The 23,604-nt window shown below is 42.6% G+C and overlaps 1 protein-coding gene across 1 annotated transcript in view; it reads left to right on the top strand.

Moving 5' to 3' along the window:
* Nucleotides 1-723: 723 nt before the first annotated feature.
* The window catches only part of SHISAL1 (shisa like 1), a 366,253-nt gene continuing 343,372 nt past the window's right edge, over nucleotides 724-23,604 (top strand). The window contains exons 1-3 of the mRNA XM_045013359.1: nucleotides 724-826; nucleotides 2,269-2,403; nucleotides 15,656-15,794. The gene's annotated coding sequence lies outside the window, so the exon portion shown is untranslated. The remainder of the gene's footprint in view (nucleotides 827-2,268; nucleotides 2,404-15,655; nucleotides 15,795-23,604) is intronic.

Genomic DNA, 23,604 nt, shown 5'->3' with positions numbered 1-23,604 from the left:
CACTGAGTAGAATTGCTTTTCTTCTCAGTTGGGCTGGATGATAGATTTTAAACAACATTTCCTGAGCAGTTTTCAAGAGTTATGAAAGATGAGAAATAATTTGTGCTGTGACTACAGTGACTCTCCACCCCACCAACTTCACAGAATTAAACTTCTTGGAAAGCAGCAAAACGTTGAAAATAACAAGTATTTGACACAAATCAGCATCATGCATAAGCTTTCCATCCTGGCTTAAATGCTATGTCATAAAGGAAACTGTTCATTTAAAGAGCGGTTCCCGATGTGCTGATTCCCTACAGTCAGATAATCAAATGTCTGCAGTGCAATCTGAAGCATTTCAGAGCCTTTGTGAGAAACCAGTGAAAAGCCCAGACACGTGTTAATCTGTTCACATAGCAATGCAAGGCCTGACTTTTAGGATATGTCTATAGAGCAAATGAAGGAGTGACTGTTGTGCGGGTAGGCATACCCATTGTAGCTTAGTCTCGCTGGTGCAGGTAACAGTAGTAGTGAGGATGTGGTGACATGGATTTCAGCATGGGCTAGCCACTCCAGTACACAAGTTCCTAGTGCATGTCCACTGGGAACTCTCCGCACATACTTGGGTTGCTAGCCCACGCTGAAGTGCATGCCATTGTGTGGTCACGGCTATTGTTACCCAGGGCTACAATCACTCTTCATTTGCTGTGTAGATGTACGCTACACCAGGGGCTCAGCATCCAGGCCCAGTCAAATCTGAGCCAGAGTCCGGCTGGAGCTGGAGTCCCCTGAATCCACAGGCTGAGAGGGAGTGAGTCGTCCCAGGCAGGGACTGTGCCTCATGGAGGTGGGTCTCCGCAGGGCTAGCACTGGGGCCGGAGTGGAGCTGGTCCGAGTGCTTAGGCACATGACTGGGCTGGGCACGAGCAGGGCACTGGAGACCAGGTCAGAAGCCCACGGCACCAGCAGGACAGAGGGATGTGGGCGGACGGACATCAAGCTGGGGTTGGCAGGGGTCGGCAGAGCTTGAGCCCCAGTGGGGCCCCCCTCTGCCCCACGGGCAGACCCTGTAGCCTGTGCACCCCAGGCACCCTTGTCTTCTGGTTCCTGCTGAGCGATAAAGGCCAGCTGGAGAGGGGGAGGGGGGAGGTGGGCCCCCCATTCCTCCTGCCCTCCTCCGTCCCACTCCCTGTCATTGCCCACCCACCCGAAAGTTGGGGCCCACCCAGATTTCAAGTCCTAGCTATGCTAATTCCCTAAGGCATGTCTACACAGCCTATGGCAGGGAGCCTCTCAGCTCAGGCTGACAGATCTGGGCTTGTGGGGCTTGCGCCAGTGCTTTAAAAATAGCTGGGTAGACAGTGTTCACTTCAGAGCCTGAGCCTCAACTCAATCACAACTTCAAAGCGTGGTCTACGCTGCTATTTTTAGAGTGCTAGCGCTAGCCCATGTCTGTTGGTCTGAGCTGGGAGTTTCGGCACCAGGGGCTATGTAGATATACCCTACAAGGTGCTGAGCCCCTTGCAGCTTTTCTTAAAGACAATGTGATCTGTGGGTGCTCAATACATATGAAAAACAGGCCACAAATACATAGCCCGTGTGTCAAGGGCTGACAGTTAAAAGAATGAGGTAGTGCTTTCATTATGTTTAAAACCCTGACTCAGAAGCAGCTTGTTCACAAGTGATTTATCATCAGTTTCTTCAAAGACACCAGATTCCTTCTCTATGGGCTCCTGTCCCAAAATGCATTCCCCAAAGAGGACTGGAGTTTTATTTATTGGCTGATCTATTGGCGGATTCTCTTGAAACTATCATTTGACAGAAGACTGGATTTTTGACAAAATGAACATTTTCATGTAAAGTATCTGCTTTCCTTAAACATTTTTCATCAGAAAACCAAAACCCAAAGAAAGATTTTTAGCTAAAAATTAGCTGAAAACCAAAGAGTTTTTGTTTTGGGGATTTGATGAAAAGTCAATACTTTCCATGGAAAATGTCCCTGTTTTCTGACCAGCTCTTCCTGTTTAACACATCTGCTTAGAAGTATGTTTTCAAAACAAGGAAGAGTGTCATATTTTGGGGTGGAAATAGAAGAACCCTGGGTACAGACATTAGCTTAACCAGACAGTCCATTTTTCTTTTCCAAACATTCTGCAATTCTCCTTTGCTCTGTGAAGAGACTATGTAAAAATGGCATCTTGCACAACAGATCAGCTCCTCTTGTGTATTCAGACATAATCTGACTTTAGTGGCAAAAAACAAATCTTGACTGTGTTTTATTCCTCTTAGGCCTGCAGAACACCAATTGCAGATGATGGTGCATATGATGGAAAGAACCCAGTTTGTTTCTGAGACTAGGTTGAGTTTTCAGGACTAGTTTTTAAGGGGGAAAAATCTCTTTCCCTATGAAGTATGCTTGCTAAGGTATGCTTGCTAAGGAAATCACTGAATGGCAATGAACATGAGATTGACACCTTAATGCCATTTTTTACAAACATATTCTAAGTGGGCAGATTTATTGAGAGAGAATATGGTTCATATATTGAATCCAGAGAGCCCTGAAAGCCCTTGGATTCCAAAAGCATGTTGAGTCAACATATGGCTTGGTGGCTTGTAAGAGCAGGAACAAAAAGTACTTCAATATGGTACAGTAGCTGGGTTATAAAATAAGTTTATAATAATACATCAATAATACTCTTCCCTTACAATGTTTTTGCATGGGTGAGGGTGGGTAAGGATTTTTAGCCATGTTTTACAGCTGTGATGACTAAGGCACACTGCAAGTCATTGGCAGAGCAGGACTACAACTCAAGTCTCAGAGCAGATCAGCAGCAAAAGGGTCACATAGCGAGTAAGTATCAGAGCTAGGTCTGATGTCTCCTGAGTCCCCTGCTCCATGCTTACTGTAGCAGACCACAGCTGCCCTAATGTCTGATAGCTCAAAGAAGCAAGGAGAAGAAATATTTTGGGAAGTGATTTGGTCTGACATTGTCAAGGAAACTTGGCACAGCTGTGGTGGAGGCTGAAATGGGCAGTGGTGAGAATCTGCTTGTTGCAGAATTCAGAGGAAAAGAAAGAAAGCAGCTTGGGAGATGTCCAAGATAAGTCTGTGCTTATTTGGCAGCTGTCAGGGCCATAACCTCCATTTATATATGCTATATGTTAATTAGAGCTGTAATGATCTGTTCAGTTCATATTGAGCATGCACTAACTTGCAAAAGAATGCTTAAAGCCAGTGCCAGAACACCCAGGACACAAATTAAATACACAGTGTTGCACATAACTGACATCCAATTCAGATGTTTTTGGTGGCAATGAAATAAATTGCCCAATTCTAGGTCATGCTTGGCCATGCCTTTTTACGCACTTCCATTTTGTAATCCATTGCAGCCGTTAACCCATTGATTTTCATACGTATTTCATTTTTAAGTCTACTTACAAAGTATATCTTTAACAAAGTATTTTAGATGACTATACAGTCACTAAGAGAGACAAGGTTGGTGAGTTAATATCTTTTATTGGACCAACTTCTGTTGGTGAGAGAGACAAGCTGCTGAGCTCCACCAAGCCTTTTTTCAAGTTGTCTTTTTCACCAACAGAAGTTGGCCCAATAAAAGATATTAACTCACCCACCTTGTCTCACTCATATCCTGCTACCAACAATACTGAAAACATATATAGTCATAGTCACAATGGGAAGACCCTTGAGTGACTCAGATACATGCTTAAATTAAGTTTCTTTATAGGCATAAGAATATTTTACAGAGAGAGAGAGAGAGAGACTTCTAGCACAGTGCTCCACAGGCTAGGGTTGAAGAATTAGTCATACACCCATAATCTCTTACCATAATCTCCATGGGAGGTTACGCTCTTGTTTCCTTTGGTGGGTCATTATAACATCATGTTGTATTGGGACAGTTAATTGCCATTTGTGGAAAAGCCCATGCCCATCCACCATAGTGGAACTGACCAGAGTTGCAACAGTTGTGATGTAATCACTAAATCAGACCTCTGGGATACCAAATGGAAAGTGAAAATTGCCACATGCTTTTGCCAATTTTGTCATGTGGGGAGAAGTCCCTTCCAAACCCCAAATAAAGTTTGACTATCAGCATGGCCCGTGGGGATGGAACAAAAGCAAAAATGGCTACAGACCAGCTGTGGGCAAAAACAACCCTTCTTTCCTCCCCCTGCCCTTGCAGGTGGGAGCCACTCAGTTGATCTGTCCTGAGTCCAGTTGTCCAATGACAGCAGGAGTCAGTGGGATAGGCTCAGAGGCCCAGCAATATCCCTGGCCCAGGAGGGAGGGAAGATCTCAAGAGCCTAAGTTCCTCCACTCTCCTGCCCCACCACCCAAAGGGAGAGATTGGGGCTGCACCATACATATTTCATGACCCAGTTAGCAAGTGAGCTATTCCTTTTTTCATCCCTCAGGTTCCCTTGTGTTTTAAGATGCAGATGGTGAGTTGTGTCAGACCAGGTGAAAGTGGAGAGGGATAATATTGTCTAAACAACATCTGTTGTTGAGCCACAGTTTTTTGCTGCAAGTCGTACAGATTCCTACATTTCACTGGATTTCTACATAACTATAAGCCCTCCTGAGTACCCAGGAGGCTAATGCCTCATGGAAATAGGAAATGTACATCCGTTTTTTTTAAAATCAAGTCATGTGTAGTTGTCAAGGGTATGTGTGAGCTGGAAGAAAAAAATCATATCAACTACCAAGAAATTGATCTAAATAATAAAAATTCAGTCCAATTAGCTGTTGATGGGAGATTCCAGCTCTGGTGAGTCAGTTCCCATAGGCTTCATTTGAAAGTCTTAATGTATAGCTTGATAACTCACTGGTTGTGTTCAGGATGGAAAGCAAGCTCAGTTAAGGTGTTTGCAGTTGGTGCAGAGTGGTAGCACTTGGAGGGCAAGGGGAGACTTTGTGAAGTAAGTTTTCAGATTAGTGCAGTGGGGTCTCATCATGCTTCCTCCTCTCTTATATCACCTGTTGTTTCTTTGACTTCAAGAGCCCCTCAATGGAAATAGTTCATGGCATAGGGAGTTTTCATGATTTCACAGCCTTGTGGACAATGCACACAATTTAATATTTGCTGGGAGCCCATCTGACCTCAGCCTAGCCCTGAGGGTTTCCATTGCTCTTACTGGGTATAACCAGCTAACGCTACATGTACTCCTGAGAACAATGAGATTGTGGTATATAAAAAAAGTTTAAATACCTATCTACTTAGGGTATATGATTCCCCTCACTACACAACAGGGTAATGCGCTCAGACTTGCATTGATATATACGATTGGCTGCTGCACTTTGTACTTATTGGAGCTTTTTCATGACACAGTCCCAAATGATAATCATGATGACTATAAGTCCGGGTCACCACTGTCTGGATCATTGTGACTAGGTCTGAGATAGTCCTTTGACCATTAATATTGTGGGCGTGTACTCACTCTGTTCTTGCAAAGCAGGTTGTTTTCTCCAAATGGAGCAGTTTTGGCCTATCTCAAAATTTACTAATTCAGGATGTTTGCTTTTTTAGTTTCTTTGGAGAACAGATCCACTAAATTTCATTACTAGCATTTATTCACATTTAGTTTGAAATTGTATGTAGTATATTGCTGCATTTTTTAAAATAATATTTTGGTTCAGAGTAGTGAAATTCACACTGTGTACTTCTATTACCATTTATATGCCATGGGTCAAACACTCTAGTACTTTCAATCCTCTTGATTTCAAGGACACTTCATGGGTGTAATAGAGCATAATTTTGCCCAATGTATCCATAATGAATATTCCTAAAATCTAATAATAAGATTATCCCAAAGAAAATCCAGCATTCCTTTACATTAGCTTTTTTGTGGCGATAACTAGCTTTTGAAATGAAATATGTTACACAGATTGAACAGTAGGAAGTTAGAAGGTACAATTGTAGTAATTACATCCCAAAAGATTCAATTTATCTCCCCCGTGCCATTTCAGTATACAGGACAAATATTTATGCAAATATCTACATATAGAATACATGCATGTGTATTTGAGGTTTATAACCCAAATTTTCTTCATAGTTACCCCATTATTAAGATAACAGAGTTGAAATTTCCCTTGAGGCATAAATCAGTAGGCCTGCTGTTCTTCTGTAGTCCATGGGGATTCATTTAATAGATGACCTTGTCTGTATGCAAATTAGTTATTTTAAATACATTTTATCTTTTATTTAGACTTATTGTGCAGGGGACATCATGGCCAAGTAGAAGGTGAACTCTAAATACATTTTAAGCTGTGCTGTCTCCTGAGAACTGAAAAGTTATGTTAATCCTTATTTTAATACATTCCATTCTTAGCACTCTCTAATTTTATTCTATCTGGTGATAAATTGCAATTGTGTTCTAGTTCTTCCATTATTCATTTAATATTTGTGTCAATTATGGGAGCTAGTCATTTTAAATGAAAGTCTTCTTAAAGCTAAAGTATATATGGTGGGGGGAGGAGGAGGCTAGTGAAAAGCTAGTGCATCCTTCTACCAACTGACAGAGGAGTGCCTCCAGCCCAGTGGTAAACATAAGTTACTTGGGATAAATCCTAGCCTCATTAATGACAATGTGAGTTTTCCCATTGCCTTCAAGAGAGGTCAGGATTTCACCCTTACTGTTCAGGGGAGCATGAAGCCTTAGTCATATGATTAACTTTATGCATGTGAGTGATTTAATCAAAGTAAAATGAACATGACATGAATAAGTCTTTGTAGGATTGGGGCCTTAAGGAAGGCACCCATACAGTAGTTTGTATAGTGGTTGTGGGTCAGCTAAAGTCATTGGAGACTGCAGAAGGCATATATGCATAGTTACAGTTGGCTGGATCTAAAAAAACAAAATAAAAAACCCTAATGCCCAGTAAAAGGAGCACATTCAATCATTTTGAAGTTTAAGTTTCCAATAGTGGGATTGTAACGGGTTGGACTCACCCCTGCGGCGCCTCCTGCTGGTTGTCCTTGGGAATTAGCTCAGTCCAGCGTTCGGAGCGCCCTCTGCGGGCCGGTGATCCACCTGTCTTCTCCTGGCCCCCGTGTCCCTCCCAGGACCCCGGTGCCCCTTTAACTGGGTCTCCCCCTCCCAGGGGAACCCCCACCCTACTATCCCCACTTTGCCTCAGAATTGGCCACTGCCAGTCATTCTCTAGCCCCATGTCCTGGGGCAGACTGCAGTATCAGCCTGTTCATCACTGGCAAGGAGGGTTTGGACCTGCTGCCTTGGCCTACCCCTGGGCTGCCCCCTGCAACCCCCAGTACCCCTTTGTCCTTGTGCTAGGCCGCAGCCTGGGGCTTTCCAGGCCAGAGGTCCCCAGTTCCTCAGCCTTTCCCCAGCCCTGCTCCACTCAGGTACTCTATCTCAGCTCCCTGCAGCCAGGCCCATCTCCTTCTGAATACAGAGAGAGACTGTTTTTCTTCTGGCTCCCCTGGCCTTCTTATAAGGCCCTGTAGCTCTGTTTGGGGCATGGCCCCAGCTGCAGCCACTTCTCCAATCAGCCCAGCCTAAAGCCCCTTCCCAGGGCTGTTTTAAAGCCCCAAAAGGGCAGAGCGGGTAGCCACCCTGCTACAGGGATAATAACCCTGGGATCAGGACTTTTGCTTTTATTAACAATCTGAAGACATTTCAGGAAATAGAAAAATCTGTAAAGTCCTACAAGGTTAGCTGTGTTTTATCTTACTATCACAGCAGAGCAAACTAGCAATATCATTCAGATCTTTCTGAGAACTTTGGGATGAAAACTACTGAATGGCAATAGAGGAGATAATATCCATTAGGAAAAAGTATGGCTACATCTTGTGTCTCTTTCTTAAAAAAGAAAGATCTGACTGTGACAGGTTGGGTCACAGAGACCCCCTTGAGACTGTGTGCTGAGACTACCTCTGAGCCCGTTTTCCCTAGCCTGCTGCAAACACAGACCCAGGTCTGAACCACGTCCCCCAAAGCTGCAGTCTTTAACTGAAAACCACTTAGCAGGTTCTTCTGTCTCCAGCACCCAGATACCCAGTTGCCAATGGGATCCAAACTCCAAATAAATCTGTTTTACTCTGTATAAAGCTTATATAGGATAAACACATAAATTGTTTGCCCTCTATAACACTGATAGAAAGAGATGCACAGCTGTTTGCTCCCCAGGTATTGATTACTTACTCTGGGTTAATTAATAAGCAAAAAGTGATTTTATTAAGTATGAAAAGTAGGATTTAAGTGGTTCCAAGTAATAACAGACAGAACAAAGTAGGTTACCAAGCAAAATAAAACAAAAACACACAAGTCTAAACCTAATATATTAAGAAACTGATAACAGATAAAATCTCACCCTCAGAGATGTTCTAATAAGCTTCTTTCGTAGTCTGGGCCCAATCCTTTCCCCTGGTAAAGTTCTTGTTAGCTCCAGCTCAGGTGGTAACTAGGGGCTTTCTCGTGGCTGGAACTGCCTTTGTTCTGTTCCACCCCCTTATATAGCTTTGGCACAAGGCGGAAATCTTTTCTCTCTCGGGGTCCCCACCCCTCCTTCTAAAAGCACCAGGTTTAAGATGGATTCCAGTACCAGGTGACATGGTCACATGTCCTGTGAGACCCCCAACCCTTCATTCTTCCTGGTCTGACTCACAGGAAGGCTTGCAAGTAAACAGAGCCATTTACAACCAATTGTCCTACTTGATGGGAGCCATCAAAATTCCAAACCGCCATTAATGGCCCACAGTTTGCATAATTACAAGAGGCCCTCAGAGTTATATTTCTTGTATCTTGTATCTGAAACTGGAAATATGAATGATACATTTATACAAATAGGATGACCAAACTCAGTAGATTATAAGCTTTGTAATTATACCTTACAAGAGACCTTTTGCATGAAGCATATTCCAGTTACGTTATAGTCACACTCATTAGCATAGTTTAATAAAATCATACGGAGTGCAACGTCACACCCTCATCCTGAACTTACTAACAAGGACTTGGACACTGCCCATGGCGGAGGCAGTATACCTAAAATTCCTCTTTGGACTTCCCTCTGGAGCAGACACTCCTGTGTCCCCCAGAAGGGAAGGTGACCCTGATCCAGCTGTGGGCTCACAGCTACCAGCTATGACAGATCTTTTAACTGGCCAGCAAAATCTTCCCCCTTTCACTCAGGTTGGGCTTGCTTCCAGCTACAGAGTCCTTGGGGTCTGTTCTCACTCCAGCAGTCACCAGGATCCTAACTTCCACCTCCAGGATACATGTCTCTGTGCACCTCTTCCACTCCATTACAGCCAGTTCATGCTTCTGAGTCTCAATTTGTGCTTGTCTCTGGCCCTCAATTTCTTTGTCTTTTAAGTCCAGGGTTTGCTGGTGGGCAGCCTTTTGTTTGGCAGCTTCTGCCTTCATGGCAGCCTTTTCCTGGGAAAATTGTGCATCAATTTCCATTTGTCTTCCCTTGAGACCATCACTCAATGAGCTGGGATACTACTGAGAACAACCCTTCTGCAGGAACAGGCACCCCTCCACTCCTGTCTTGCTGAGTTAGACACTCCAGTCAGCTTCAGCACAGACTCAGAGGTTGGGCCACATCTCTCTGCAGTTCACTGAAACTGAGATCCACTCAGCTCAGGGGCTTCTTAGTTAACAGGAACTTTCCTAGCACCCAGTGTTCAGCCTTCCTGAGGAATTTGCAACCTATGCAGTTCTAGCTTCTTCTGAGCTTCACTCTTACTTATTTTGCTTACTTTTCTGTCCCTATTTCCCTTACCCGAAATAAACAAACAGAAAATAACAAACTGGTAACCACTTTGTTCTCCAGCCACCACACTCAAAACTCACTTAAAATCACTATCAGTGTTTCAAAGCAATCAGCTGTGCACAGATCCTGTTCGACTACGCCACTGTGATAGGTTAGGTCACACTGACACAGTTAAGATCTAGGATTAATTACTTTATTTTTGAAATAACTTTGTAATTACCATTTCAGATGCATATCCAGATAATGCTGAAAATTTTCATATAGACTCCCACCTTCGTTGTGTGTTCTCTCTCTCTCTCTCTCTCTCTCTGTTGTTTGTGTTAATCCTACTCTAAATAAATTTATCTTGTGATCTGAACATATTTCTCTTTGCTTTTAGTATTTTGTCACTTTGGCATATTTATGACTCATCTTTAATTTATTCATCCATTTTTCAATTTTTTCTCACTTCACAATTTATACAGATAAACCTGAATTAGAGATAAAACCCTCTACAATAGTCAGTCACACTTTTAAAAAAGTCTCCCATTTTGAAAGATTCTGTGCGTTCAACAGAGGTTCTCTGACCAATATTATTAACAAACATTTATACTGTGTTAGTGGCTAAACATCACAACCAAGCTGGGCCTTTTAATGGTGGCACTCACCTCTTGAGCACCCCCTGCTGCTGCTTTCAGTACTGCAGGACTTTTCCTACTCCTGGCACCCCCTCTCTGTTGTCAGCCTTCTAGCCAGGTCACACAGGCAAGATGAACCTCTTCCAGGGTAGCAAAATAGATAGTTTTGTTGGACTATCTACCCTCACCAGGGTCTTCAGCCCTAGTTTTGTGTCCTTTAACTCCAACCCTTCACTCAGGCTTCTAAACAAGCCTTGTCCGCTGGTGAGGACTTAGGCCACTTCATGAGTGGCCGGTGGGGAACCCAGGCCCACCCGTTCCAACCCAGGGACCCTATAAAAGGCAGCCACATACTGTTCCCTTCAGTGAGTTGCTGCTACTTTCCTGAGGCTCTTCCAACCTAACCCCTTTATCTTCACCCCTTACCTTAGGGTAAAAGTTCTCAGGTCCTCTCTCCTAGGGTTGCCAACAGTCCCTTATTTTTTTCCTCTCTGTACAACAAGATCAGGAATTGCTGCGTACTGCATAAGGCAGCAAGAAATACCCCTGGTGAATGTAGGTGAGTACTATTTATCATTATCATTAATAATAATAATAATAATAATAATAGCAGGAGGAGGGGTGGGACAGGGGGCTAAGAAAATAGTCCATTATTTTTGAAATACAGTGTTGGCAACCTTACCTCTCCCATGGCCAGTAAATGCAGCCAGACATTCACCTTTGGCAAGAACAAAGCTCCTTTTCTTATCCCTTGGTAGCCAGGAACTGAACTGTTCAGCCCCTGCAGTTCCTTTTATCTGAGCCTGCTGGGCTCTGATTGGCTGCTTCTGTGCAGCCTCTCTAGGCAGGACTGAAGGACCCACCTGTAGCAAGGGGCCACGAAGACTTGATCACAAGGCCTTTTTTGCTAGGTGCTATACAAGCATAGAATAAATTACAGTCCCTGCTGCAAAGATCATACAATCTAAAAGATGAGATGTAACAGGTGGGTGAGACAAACAAGTGGGGAGCTGAAATGGCAAAGAAATATGTGCACATTTTTTAAAATGGAGAATTCCGCCAGAGTGGGTAATCTCCTTAAAAATGGAAGCAATTTTTGAAGTGCAACCACTGTAGCATGCCCTTTTCTTTCCCAAATCTGGGGGCATTCACCAAAGAGGCTTTCTGGTTCATCATGACATGTTTCAGTGGGGTCTATGAGGGTTTTTACCTCTTTCTTTCATCATTTGTTCTCCACCAGTTGTGTCTTGGCTTACCATGTCTTGTAGCCAAGATTACAATGCCACTGTAAACCAGTCACAAGAAGGAACTTGTGACTACAGCTGGGAGTAATTTTTCATCCAAAACTTTTTCTTTGACAAAAAATACAGATTCAGGTCAACTAAAACATATTATGAATTCTTGCCAAATTTTCTGAATTGTTTCAATCAGGGGGAAAAAAACCCTTAAAAATTGGAAAAATCTAAACATTTCATTTTGACAGTTTCTAAACAAAATGTTTCAATTTTTCAATTTGAAACAACTTTTGGTTTCAAAATTTACTTCAATTTATTTTAAAGTAAATTAGAAAGTCTTTTAAAATCTCAAAAATGAAAGGAAATGTTCCATTTTGGAGTTGATTTAAACATTTTGTTTGACCCAAACATGCATTTTTTTTTACTATTTTGTTTGCCAATATTTAAAAAAAATTACAGATCAATCTGAAATGAATATATATAATATATTTGGTATGACAGTAGGAAAAAATGTATTTTTAACAACTCTACACGTGACTGAAGAGCAGTCTCTGAAAGTGTCTTGTGCCATTCTAGCTCTAATGAAACACCCAGGTTGTGCTCAAATATTGATTCCACATATAGCAATATGATGTGGTGTCCTCCATGTCAGCATGAATTCCCTCAATTAATTTTTGCTTGTTTTTTTGTAAGATTACTTTCTACATCAGTCACACTTTTTAATAAAGCTATGTATTATTTTCTCAAAGTAACTGGAATCCTCCCTTTCCCTTCTACAAACATTTTATTGTGATTATTTAATCCTTTAATGGTGCAAATCTCAGCCCCTGCAAAGACTACAGAATAGGGATGTCTGTCTCCCTGAATTTTCATTTTATATCATCATGTACTTTGCTCATCAAAAACAAACAAACAAAAACCAAAGAAACAAAACAAAATAGACAAAACACCCAGAAAGGAAGCATTTTCAAAACACAGAACCTATTTTGCCAGCAGGGGTATTTAAGGAGGAGAAAACTACATTTCTCACCTAGAGCCTGAACTTGTATTGACCTCTCTAAAGCATTGACTCTAGCCAGTGTCAATTCAAGGGAAATGGAAGTCCTGAGCCTACAGTCAGACGACAGTACACAGACCATTGCACATTCATATGCTGTAGGGCAGCTATAAAATATATGACATGTAGGATTCTAAAGCTACCTTGGGAAAAAGTAGTAACAAATTCTAACTGAAGAATGACATATGTGCATATATATATTCCTTTATATATTTTACATGGCCATTTGAACCAAAAGAACTAGCATCTTCATTAAATGAAATAGCAAGTTTTTTGATTCTCAAGTAATAGCCATTATTTCATTTGATTTGGACTTCCATGTAATTTTAACCAATTCTTAGTAGGGCGTGTTCTCTGTCAACCAGATCATGCAAGGTATGGAGCATTCTCTATTCCTGCTGAAGTCAATGGGAAGAAAGGACATTTATCATATCTGGAGTCTATCCCTAAATTAGGAGAGGAGCCAAGAATCTAATTAATTGGGAAACATTTCCCGTATGTTGCTAGGGACAGCACTAGTGTATTGAACAAAGGGATTCACTTTAATTGGTAGCTGCATTTCCCCAGAACAACTAATATAAGGTCTTAGGGAATGTCTCAGGATTGAATCTGCTCTATCATAAAGTTGACAATACTGAAGGTTAAAGGAGACAGTCTTTTTTAACATGCTAGAATGTGCAAACTGTTTTTCACAGCCTTCCAAATCATGTGTACACCGTTCTTTAAATGAGAATGTTTTCTTCATTTGCTTTACACCTCACAAACTTGTTAGAATTAAATGGATTCTGCTAGCACTATTAGCAGTTTTATCTAAACTATGTCAGGAAGTAATGCTCAGTTCTGAGGATGCTAAATGGATTCTACTGGTAGCCAGAGTGCTTTTTTAGAGAGATAAAAGGACCAATGTATTAAATTAGGATAGTGCAGAAAATCCAGAGATAAATGATTACTATAATACACGCAGATAGTTCCTGTAACTGATATTCTGAGGGTGAAATCCTGGTCCTATTGATGTCAAGGGGAGTTTTGCTGTTAATTTCAATGGGGCCAAGTTTACACCACAAATCTTTAGATGCTTGAATAACTTGAATTATTACGTGGATCTGTGCTTGTCCATCGAGTCCAATTTGGAGTTTTCTGCTCAAGCATCACTTTTTCAGATAGATGTTAGAAATTTTCTTCCTGCCTTCAGAGGAAGAAAAGGATGCCACTACCTGACTTTGAGGAAGGCACTCACATTGAAGAGGCTGTAGCCAATCAAACTAATGCCCTCTGACACTTTCGATGACAAGTCTGTGCACAAATTCATTGCTTTTTTAAAATGTGAGATTGTACTATGAAAAATGGCTTCCTACTCAACCCATCTATTTCCTGTGCATGTTCCAAATCTTATCTGCTGCCCTACATGACCAAAGTAAGTTTTTACTGCTTTTCCTCCTCTCAGCTACTCCTGGGGGAATTCTGTGCCATTGCATGCATGCAGAAGTCATGCCCCCTGAAGATTTCTTTGCTTCCCTGCAGAAAAATGAATTTCTGATGGGGAAACAAAGGGAAGCCATAAGAGCGGTCACTCACCCCTCCCCAGCAGCACAGGCATGTCATTTCAGGCACTCAGAGCAGCTGGTGGAGAGATAAATTACCAGTAGGGCGGGAGGAGGGGTAGGGACACCCTGGCCAGTGGCTCCTACCTGTGCAGGGCTCAGCTGCTAGACCCAGCTGGGCTGGGGGTGGGGGAGGATGGGACTTCCTCTTCCCCTGCAAGGAGTGGCTGGGGCCATGTCAGACCCACACCAGAAACCTCCCCTGGTACTGTACTCCCCTCCCACACACACTTCCTGCCCCCATTGGTCCTCAGCTGTGGGGGTGGGTGTCACAGTATGGGGAGCTGCTCCCTCATCTGCCAACCCCCATGCATATGGACCCCCTATACCCAGACCCTCTCACCGAGCCTCACCCCCTTCACCCAGAACCACTCCACACACACCCGCACCAAACTCCCACCCAGAAAGGCTCACCTTCTGGGTCCGGCGCCTCCCTGCACCCAGAACCCACATTGATCCCCACTCCCCTGCATCCTGACCCTCCACTCCTGCACCCAGACCACCCCTCTCTGAGCCCTCTGCACTCAAACCCTCACTCCAATGAGTCCCACCCCACCCCCACCCTGCACCTGGACCACCCCAATGAGCCCCGAGCACCCAGACCCCCACCCCACCAATCCCCACTCCCCCAGCACCTGGACCCCCATCCCACTGAGCTCCATCACTGCACACCCAGACCCCACCTACTGAGCCCCAACCAGCTTCAACAGGACACCCATGCAGATTCCCATTGTTCCTGCACCTGGAAACCTCCAACGAGCCTCTGTGCATCCAGATCCCGCTCACATCCAGACCTCCCACCATGCTGCCCATACCCAGATTGCTCCACACAGAACCTTCTCAACCCACACTAAACCCATACACACTTGGATCCTCCTAGGCTGATTATGCCTGCCCACAGCTAAAGTGCCTGGTATGGAGGGACAGGGTTCTGGGGCATTTTGGGGGTAGGCCTGTCCCATGCACTGTGTCAAGTTTGGGTGCAGCCTCATGGCCAAGTTCATGTCCCGGAGGGGTAGGTGGGGCTGCAGGGTGATCTCCCACCTCCGTGTAGCCTGTGGCCTATGCTACCCACTGCCATGCTGGAGCCTCCACATTTATTTATTGACAAATACAATTTTCAGAATTTTAAAATATTGTGCACAGAACTTCTATTTTTTTTGGCACAGAATTCCCTCAGGAGTACTCTCAGCTCAGCAGAGCCAATGTATCTTGAGAGATTGAACTGTATTTTATCCCTTCCATCAATAGAATTGGTAACTTTAACTAATTGTTAAGTTTAAACTGCCAAGTCAATCAGCAACATCAATGATCAATCAGTCAAAGTGTAACTGAAAGTAGTATATGAACTCAATGGAATTGTCTTCAAAATACATCTTCAGTAAAATGTAGGCAATATGCATGTTTCACAGGAAGAAGACAATAGGGAGGTTGCATAGGTGTCATTGATGGGAGAATGTGGTTTGCAGAATTGTATAACTGATGACCATATATGTGTGAAGAAAAGAATACAGCTTGACTTTCAAATTCAAGGTGGCGCTTACAAGACCGGTAGGTAGTAAAAAATGTGTTTGTTTGGGTTTTTTGTTTTTGTTTTTGGAAATTTGTTTTTGTTTTTCCAAATATGCTGGAACTGTTGAGTTACAATACAAATGGAAACCGGAGATGCCATTTTCACAGTCACCTATCAGAATAGAACTGCATTTAAAGCTGATTTAATAATACGACCTTTCAAAGTGAACTAACATTGAAGACTGATTTCTGGCTGTTACTGGATCTTACAGTGTCATGTAAATGGTGAATGGAGTATTGTACAGGATACCCATTTCAGTACACCTCCAACCTTTTTTCTATAGCACCTTTCATACACTTTTTTTATTACTGTTTAACTCTAACCGTATTCAATCCTCTAAAGATTTATGGAAAATAGGATTGCACGTCGTGAAAATTAAAAATATATAATAATGGGGGAGAGGATTAAAGAAAGAGGTAAGAAAGAGAAGATATCTCAGATGAAATGTAAAAAGCTGTGGAGTCAGTGATATAAAGAAGTGCACAGATTTTGCACCAACAATATTGAATTTATAGGGAGGGACTGAGATAAAGTTAGTTTTAGGTTAGCGGAGAGAGGGAAAAGATAGTTGCAGAGTCCAACAGTGCATGTGAAGGGAGAGAGACATTTGTACCAGTAATTAAAAGAAATCCTCAAATGAATCTACAATAGTTTTTCAGTAAATCCAGAAGGCACTGTATAAGTAGGGGCATTTCCAGCAGATCGAGGGATGTGATCATTCCCCTCTATTTGACATTGGTGAGGCCTCATCTGGAGTACTGTGTCCAGTTTTGGGTCCCACGCTACAAGAAGGATGTGAAAAAATTGGAAAGAGTCCAGCGGAGGGCAACAAAAATGATTAGGGGGCTGGAGCACATGACTTATGAGGAGAGGCTGAGGGAACTAGGATTGTTTAGTCTGCAGAAGAGAAGAATGAGGGGGGATTTGATAGCTGCTTTCAACTACCTGAAAGGGGGTTCCAAAGAGGATGGATCTAGACTGTTCTCAGTGGTAGCAGATGACAGAACAAGGAGTAATGGTTTCAAGTTGCAATGAGGGAGGTTTAGGTTGGATATTAGGAAAAACGTTTTCACTCAGAGAGTGGTGAAGCACTGGAATGGGTTACCTAGAGAGGTGGTGGAATGTCCTTCCTTAGAGGTTTTTAAGGTCAGGCTTGACAAAGCCCTGACTGGGATGATTTAGTTAGGAATTGGTCCTGCTTTGAGCAGGGGGTTGGACTAGATGACCTCCTGAGGTCCCTTCCCACCCTGATATTCTATGATTCTATTTTCAAGCTTAATATCTCATAAGCCTAGAAAAGAATGTTCTATACCACTGGAAAATAGGGGACTCTTTGCTCTAATAGTATAAGGCTTATGTGTCCTATGTGAAAGGTTCACGAGACCTCAGACCTTTACACCATGTGATTCTTTATGCACCGAGATGGACTATTCAGTTGAACAATATGGTCAACCTTTTCAATAGTGACTAGTGCCTCAATGTTTGGGTGCCCAACTTCAGACATCTTAGAAGGTCTATATTTCAATGGATGAGTTTTGAGCACTTTCTGAAATTTGGACCCCTTCAATACATCTCAAATTGGGCACTCGGTCATTTAAACACCCAGAATCACTAGTCACTTTTGAAAATCTTAACCTTTGCCCTTTAGTGGAATGCTCTGTATTTCTGGGTACTTCTATCTCTTTTTGGTCTCTCAGAGGACACCCCCTCAGCAGTTAGACCTCATACTTTTACCTATCTTGGGGCAGAATTTCACAATTCTCCTGCTTGTTGACCGGGTTCTGGGATTCAGTACCTGTGTATCAATCCACTGAGATCTGGCATCTGCCGTTCTTCTCTTTGGGCGTCTCTGACCAGTGGTGCATATAGTGACCAAACTATCTTCATAAACCAAAGTATTGTTTATTTTGCTGTAGGAACAAAACCTTTAAAGTAAAAACACATTTTAAAACCCCAAACCATCTATGTTATTACCTAAAGACTTACCATCCAGGAAGGTAATCTAGGCAGGTGTGCTGGAGCATTCATCCCACCCTAGCCCTGGAAGAGTTAATAGAAGCAAGAGAGTCCAATTAGCCATAGGATGCACCTGGAGGGGAGCTAGGAGGCAATGAGGCTTAATTGGGGATGAAGCTCTCCTGGGCAGAAACAGACAAGGCTTCTGTTAAGTCAGGGAACTGGCAATAGAGAAGAAGCAGCAGTGAGGAAGCCTGCAATCACATTCCCTGATACAAGTGGGGAAAGTTGGAGCCCGTAATAGGAGTGAAGGAAGAAGTCTAAGGAAGGAGCAGTAAGGCCTGAGAAAACAGACCTGAACTGCAGGTTTGAGGGCCCTGCATTGGAATCTGGTGTAGCGGGTGGGCCCAGGTTGACCTACAAGCCACTGCAGGAGTGGTGTGGTCAGTGCACTCTCTATGGAGACTGCCTGAGACTGTGTGGAGAGACTCTGGTGAGACTCTGGGAAGGGAGGATGATTGTGACTTGGCCAGAGGACTAAGCCACGAAGGAGAGGCGCTGCAGCTCCTTACCAGTGAGACAGGCAACGGGCTGAGCGGACAGGGCATGGACAGTGGCAAGCTAATTCCCCAGATGTACCACAAGGAGACGCCACCAAGTGGTGACTAGCATGATACCAGTATAGCAGGCGTTACTTGTTCAAACATCCCCAGCAGGTGCTTGTGTCTGTCCAATTCCCCTGAACAGCAATCCCGCCCCACCTTCCCAGAGAGAGTATTCTTTTCTTAATCCTGCCATGGCTGTTATGATTTCTTGTGTTCCTGGGGCTTTTCCTGTCCTGGCACTGTCTTCTTAACAACCCTTAAGTGTTTACTGAGGGATGGCTTATCTTGCGCAATATTTTTCTCTCTCTGCTTTTTCTCCCCAACATACCCCCATTACACTGACTCACTATATACATACAGCAAACATCCCAACAATCAGGTCAACATACTGTCTTCATGAATTATTACAGAGCAGCTCCAAATACATCACAACGTCTGGGTTGTATCTTCCAGTCAGTCACCTACAATTTTGTGTATGCGTTTAGCCCATCTCTGCCCTGAGTTTTATTAAGAAAGCATAAGCTGTTTAGCTGCTATTGTTAGAAAGCATCTGACATCCTAATTTGCCAAATGCTAAAACCTAAGGATTCAGTGACTCTCTAACAATGATATAATTCTACACTAATAGTGGTTTATATATATTTATATTAAACAGTTGCTTTTCATCACTTTCTTAAAACTAGCAAGAAGGGCAGCTCTGACTCTGCTTCCTTTCTTTCTCTCTCACCATGGTCCTCAAGCCTCATCCATGATGATGACAATTCCTGTATTAATTTAATTTCTATGTTAACTTCCCCTGTGATTCCATTGTGTCTCATTTCCTCTGCTGACCCATTTATCTTCTTCTCTAGTTTCATTCATTTAGTCACTCTCTGGACTTGACTTTTAATAGAGTTGGTCAAATACTAGAAAAAAATTATTTGTCAAATAAATTATTAGATCCAAACCAGTAAAATGTAATCAAATAATTAGTTTGACAAATAACATTTGGACAGACCTAATATTTGCGAAGTGCTGCTCTTTTTGATCTGTCTTTTACGGAGTTCCCCTTCTCTAACAGTTTTTCACCTTGAACACTGCTTAGTCTACAGCTCTCCCCCTTCCTATTACTCCTTTAATTTCCCCCTGGTGTATTAATTTCTACATAGAAGTTAAATGTCCTATGACACTCATCATAAGAGGAGAGGTCTGCTCAGTGTCTTTGGACAAAATATCCAGTGTGCTCTGCATGGTGTATTGAACTGTCTTGCAATTGTAAGTTCTCACTTTCCATGCTCAGGGTGTTTTCCTGGTCTTGCTTGCAGGCTAGAGGCCTCTGTAGGTAAGCATACAATCTGGGCGTGTAGCAGCAGTCAGTTTGCAGCCAGCTAACCTAGAGTAAAATGGGGTGAGTTGTGCATTTCTGTTTTAGAGAGTAGCCTGCTTTGTCTCTAGTTGGGGTTCTTGTGTGCTATCATTCTGAATTCTAAGAAATAAAGTAGTGTTATGTTGCAATATTCCAGCAAGAGCATTCATGTTTTTATCTGACTTTTCTGTGTGTATGTCCTGAACATAATAGGCTGGTAGCTGCATGTCAGTGGTGAGTGAAAGAAAACCTGTGGGTAGGATTTTCAAAGCCTCCTATTGGATTGATGCTCTGTTCCCACTGATTTCTATGGGAATTCAGCATTCAACTCCCTTAGGCAGCCTCAATCTTTGCACAAAGCATTTAAAAATCCTTCAGAATGAAAGAGCTTATATAAATGTTTGTTTAATAAGCAAATACAGTCAAATCTAAAGTGAGAAAACTTGCTAGCCATTACCACACATCCAGAAGCATCTCCTATTTTAAGAATAGAGAAACAACTGTGGTTATCTCAAAAAATACTGTACAAATGTAACTTTTTAAAAATAGTTACTTTAATGATGAGGATTCTACTGTTATAGGTGGAAATAATAGAGCCACTTATAGTTAAGTTTTCCTGACACTTCCCATTAGAGACTATTTTCAGTATTATAACTTTACCAGACTTTAACTACCTGGACTGAAATTTCCTACGCTGAGTGTCTGTCTCAGGCGGAATATTTTCTTTTTTGAAAGTTTCAGCAAAAAGGTTCAGCTGTGTCTCAGAATGAAGTTAGGGAAAAATACAATGTAAGAATTTTTTATGTGCTCAAAAGTTTCTTTGAGGTACTCTAGAATCTCCTTGCTTTGGAGCAAGAACTTGGAATTTGGCAGAGAGATTTCCCTCACATCAGGAATGTGCCTTTTGATATTTCCATGAAAATTTGCCAAGTTTGGAGCCTCTGAAAATCTCAGTTTGTCTATGGTCAGCAGAGATTTGTTAGAGTATAGCATATAGCAGATATTCTCCAAAGATTTTGCCTGCAATGACCATGCTCCATCTTCTGAACTCCTACATGCTGACTGGACTGTGCATGGGTCATCCCTACAGAGCAACTCAACATGCTCTATCCGGAAACTGCAGGGGCTACACAGGATTTTCCACGCAATTGCTCATCTGAGAGGCCTTGGTGGTGCTGGGCACTGGAACTGAGAGCCATGAGAAGGCCTCTCCTATGCTTTCAGTGCTCCCCCTGCTGGCTCCCAGGCAGCAAGGAAGAGAAGAAATAAATCATCTGTTTGGAATGCAGTGGGGTGAGGAGCCAGGCTGGGAGGGAGATAGGAAGGGGGAGGTGAGAGGGGAGATTAGGATAAAGGGGTGGAAGGCAGGTGAGAACTAAGACAAAGAAACAGAAGATGGTGTGGCAATGGGACTTGGATGAAATGAGAGACTGGGATGACCTGCTGGTACTATCAGTTACTCTGTTATCTCAAGCAGAGAGGCCTGTGTGTTGGATCTAAAGATTTTTACATGGCTGGACCATGTGGGAATCATTATGGTTCCATGTAATGTTTTTTATTTGCTTTTTTTAAAGTAGAAAACTACATACAAAGAACTCCAGTAAATGTGTTAAGGTTGTAATGCAAAGTACTGAAAAGTTAGGAAATGTCAGTATTACGATTGTCTGTGCAAACCTTAATTTGGCGCCTTTGCATATGTATGGTTTGATAGAGTCTTTAATTATATGATCACATACTTCTTTTTCCACAGGACTATATCGCTGATATGAAAACTGTCTTGACCATATAATGACCCCAGGGACTCTTGTGATGTCACATATTGGCATAAAAATGGACTAGAAATTCTTTAAAATCTTTGATATTATAGTAGCATATGGAGGTCTCAGGGACCAAAGCCCCACTGTGATAGGCATTATACACAGACACATAATGAAGAAATTGTCCCTGCAACAAGAGAACTAATAGTTTGAGTCAATGACAGGACAACAAATAGACTGGGGAGATCTCAAGGTAACAATAAGACAGTAAAGAATAGGATAATAAGCAGTGATTTCAGCACACCAGTTGCCAGGCCATGCCAAGTCAGAAATGCCTGTGTTCAGCATATCAGAATGTGTTTAGTCATTTTGATGAGATTGATGTTTGACTACACACCCTTCTGGATGCTTTGGAGAGGAGTATTGTAGCACCTTCAGGAAGCTTACACTCCTGAAAGTTGTTTTTTCCTGTAAAGAAAGCACTTTTGCCTGTGGACTATGATAGAATTTTCCAGTGCATCTGGACTATAAACAGACCAATGAGAATACCAGGCCGTTGTGATGAGACCTGCTGAATCCTGAGCAACGCCTGGGATGTAAGAATTAAGTTCCCTACTCTCCCCTCCTCAGGTGTCGCTTCATCCCCATTCTATTTTCTCTTTCTTCTTTTTTTGGCTTCTGCCTAATCAAGTCAAAGGTTAAACAACCTTGGACTACATGATACCTTCACAGTCTAACTGGCTAAACACTATAGAATCATAGACTTTAAGGTCAAAAGGGACCATTATGATCATCTAGTCTGACCTCCTGCACAACGCAGGCCACAGAATCTCACCCACCCACTCCTGTATCAAACCTATGTCTGAGCGATTGAAGTCCTCAAATCATGGTTTAAAGACTTCAAGGTGCAGAGAATCTTCCAGCAAGTGACCAGTGCCCCACGCTGCAGAGGAAGGCGAACCCCACCCCCAGGGCTTCTGCCAATCTGCCCTGGAGGAAAATTCCTTCCCAGCCACAAATATGGCGATCAGCTAAACCCTGAACATGTGGGTAAGACTCACCAGCCAGACACCCAGGAAAGAATTATCTGTAGTAACTCATATATTGGGCATATTTACCGCTAATAGTCAAAGACCAATTAATTGCCAAAATTAGGCTATTCCATTATACCATCCCCTCCATAAACTTATCAAGCTCAGTCCTGAAGCCAGATATGTCTTTTGCCCCCACTGCTCCCCTTGGAAGGCTGTCCCGGAACTTCACTCCTTTGATGGTTAGAAACCTTCGTCTAATTTCAAGTCTAAACTCCCTGATGGCCAGTTTATAAGCAGTCTTGCACCAGTGTTGAGGATTGGTGAGAAGAGGCCGGAGCACTTCTGCCAGATGTTGCCTCAGACTGGGAAGTGAGCCCAGGTCCAGAGGCTGTGTGTGTATACCATCTACTCACTACCTGAAGCACATGGATGAAGCAACCAAGACTTATCAGTGAATCAGTTTTCCTTTCTTTCCTGTCCCTTTTCTTCCAAGATATGGTAATAGTATCTCATGATTAGTTCTCAGGGTTAAACTGGACAAGAGGCGTACATAACTTTTCTTCTAACCACTCTTATTTTGGTACTATGGAAAAGTGGCTATTTTGTTTATAAGAAAGCCGATTCAAGGAACCACAGCAAGTATTTTGACATTCAATGAAATTGTGGTGACTGTCATAATAATAATGCAGGTTCTAAAAGTCTGTTTCCCATTATACCTTACTCAGAATGCTTAATTTCTCCAAACATCTGGCTAATCCTCTTGCTCTCTAACAGGAATTGAGAGCTTACAGGGCCTGATTATGCTGACTTCAGTGGTCTTCGAAAGATTTCATTGACTTCGGTGGGCTTGGATCAGAACCATAAAAAGGTGGTGATCTTAAATATTGCGTATATGTTGCCTAAAATATCTCATTCTTAGAGCACAACATGATACAATGGTTAGTTGAAAGCCCCCTGGCTCACAATGCCCATGGTTACCTTCATTATTTAGTAATCTACTTCAGGTGTAACTCAGTACTGATGAGCAGATGTAATTTTAAAAAGTTGAAATGGCAATTTTGCTCTCAATTTTTTATTTTTATTTTTGGTAG

The sequence above is a fragment of the Mauremys mutica genome, chromosome 1, assembly GCF_020497125.1.
Source record: "Mauremys mutica isolate MM-2020 ecotype Southern chromosome 1, ASM2049712v1, whole genome shotgun sequence".
In the NCBI taxonomy this organism is placed as follows: domain Eukaryota; kingdom Metazoa; phylum Chordata; order Testudines; family Geoemydidae; genus Mauremys; species Mauremys mutica.
The sequence above is the reverse complement of the archived record's forward strand: the minus strand, read 5'-3'. Positions and strand labels throughout refer to the sequence as shown.